Here is a 2,786-nt window from a genome sequence, read left to right on the forward strand (position 1 = left end):
TTGTGAAAAACATACTATACCCCAATGATTCAATAGCTTATAGAACCACCTTTAGCAGGAAACACTTGACTTAATCATTTTCAGAATGACATGACCAGGGTAGCTTGGACCTTCTAGCCCATCCTTTACCACCACCATCATCATAACCTCTGCCTCCCCCCGACCCCCACCTGCTTACCAACCACTCCCCCACCAATAAATACTCAAACACAAATCTTGGATTTAAATTTAATAGTTAGTTTTAAACACCATTAAATAAATTAACCATTCAAGTAATACCTAACAAATATTCAATAATAATTAATTGACAAATAAATAAATACATTTTGCACTTTTGATAGGCATACATTAACATAACACTCCATTATTATTATTATTATTATTATAATTATTATTAAGTCGTAATTATATAACCCCAACATATTACATTGAATATAGCCTAATTAACCAACAACATAATTCCCCTTTTAATAATACATAACTATTACAACAATATTACAACAATATCCATAATGTTATCAAACTCCCGATTATATACCCAAACACCAGGCTGCAGGTCTCAGAAGGCAAAATCTGCACCTAACATGAATTTAACTCTTCCAACATCTCCACCTTGGCCCCTAGCCACCCAGCACTGCCTCAGGAGCCATATTCATCCCTTCATCATAAAGGGGGAGACCCCACCAAAGAGGATCTTCCCCTCCCAAAATGCATCTCTTTTCCAATGCACAGGATCCTTCCCTTCCAAGACCTAAACCGCCACAGCACTCAGGTGTGAAACCTCTCACCAACCGAGCTTGTTGAATTCCAGCCTGCCCAGTAGTCTTCCTCCGAGCTGTGTTGAACCATTCCATTAAGCAGGGGCCCGTCCAAAAAATTGGTCCTGGCCACCATAACCGACCAGACACCAACACCAGGTCACTCCAGCCACCACCTAGAAGACCAGCTTCGAAGAACAGCACAAATTATGTCCCACTTGGAACTTTACCCAAATCATAGCCCCCCTGGCACAGAGCCTGTAGAATATGCTCTGTTTTGGATTTAACAACGGACCAAAAGATCTTACAAAAGGGAAAGGTTTATTTACAGCTTAAGATATTATTTACATATGATTTTCAATACAAAAGGGAAGAAGGTAAAGGGTATATAGGAAAGGGGAAGGAAAGGGGTCTAAAGCTGCGTACACACTGCCAATTTTTAAATAATTGGGAGAAGGTAGAACATTGAAACAATTAGGTTACTGGATACCCATGGCATAAACAACTGGGATCACTAAATTTGCCGTGTTTTGCCACACCCCCTTTTTTACCACCCGGCTACAGCTTCCCACCACCCGAAAAAAATTTCTGGGGAGAACACTGTATGTATTCATTCTTTACTCTTGTTATCTTTCCGACACTCGACAGTATTCCTTTGGAAGTATCCTCTTCACACACATAATGCAGCCCAAGATAGAGAACCCCGAGTCAGGAACCCATTCACCCAACATTCATACATTACCCCACATAGATACTGGCAATTTATCAATACCCCTTTGGAGAATTTCTCAATAATTAATATAGTAACTATATAATTGTAGCACATACCATAACCCCATTTACTAACAAGTTACATTAAATTACACATTTCATCCATGCTCACTAACTCTCGTATTTAATATCAATGTGAGCAAGTCTAATACCCACTACGATTTTACATGCTTCTGCCACCCTTGATAAAAAATAATGTCTTGAGTCTTTCTTTACACATTGTACTAATACAGCTTCCTAGCTCAGATGCAAAATTAAACAATATATACATGGCTGATTAGGCTAGAACTTACATATGTGTTGCTCTATACGGTCAAAGAGCATAAGGGTGTAATATATTGTAGGATTCACACAAGAGCTGTAGGTATCACTTGTATGAGTGTATGAGCGGCACTTACACTGTGGCCTTATTAATACATATTTAAATATTTATAATATAACTCTTACATTCTTCCACCAATACACAGTATCTAACACAGGTTTTCTTGCTGACGGTTGATCTACCAACTATGGTATTCATAAGACATTAAAATCCAAATTAACAATAACAAAAATCCATTCCTAGCAAATATTCTCTAGATACAAGTATTGCTTGATAACTTCTCAGGTTTGGATAGGGAGACCCAACACTCCTCTAGAAACTCTGTCATTGGCTAAAATGAATTGAAATTGCTTGCTATTTTACTAGACAGTTTAAATGGCCTGTATAAGCATATTCATTGCTAATGTCATCAATATATTGTTGTAAAATGAAAGCTCTGCAATCCAATTGCCATCACAAGTATGACTCCAGAATTCCAAACTTTGGTCTTTAGTGTCGCTTTATTATGGATCCTGGAAAGTAAGAACAAGAGCAGTATCAGATTCTTAGCATGTAATATCTACTTTATCAACATACAGCTATTATCCTCTGGCCTAGACTGGGCTGTAGTCTCAATATACCCTAGTTGGGAGGCACTTGCAAGTTTTGCCTAAAAAAACAATATGTTGGTTCAAACTTCCCTTATTTGGTACCATTATACACCGGTACCACACTAGAACAATATGGGTATTATAGTCCTGATGAATGATTGTTAGGGGCAAAGTATTGAGGTTTTTTTTCTTTTTTAAATAAGATTAAATAAATATTTTAAAAACATCTCATAAGCCTTAACAAAACAGGACATACAAAAATAATAAAAAAAGAAACTTGCAACAAAAATGTTCTGCTGGCCATCAAACAAAATAAAACACAAAGACTACAAAAGACAAACAGTA

The sequence above is a fragment of the Pyxicephalus adspersus genome, chromosome Z (genome assembly GCF_032062135.1).
Source record: "Pyxicephalus adspersus chromosome Z, UCB_Pads_2.0, whole genome shotgun sequence".
Classification (NCBI taxonomy): domain Eukaryota; kingdom Metazoa; phylum Chordata; class Amphibia; order Anura; family Pyxicephalidae; genus Pyxicephalus; species Pyxicephalus adspersus.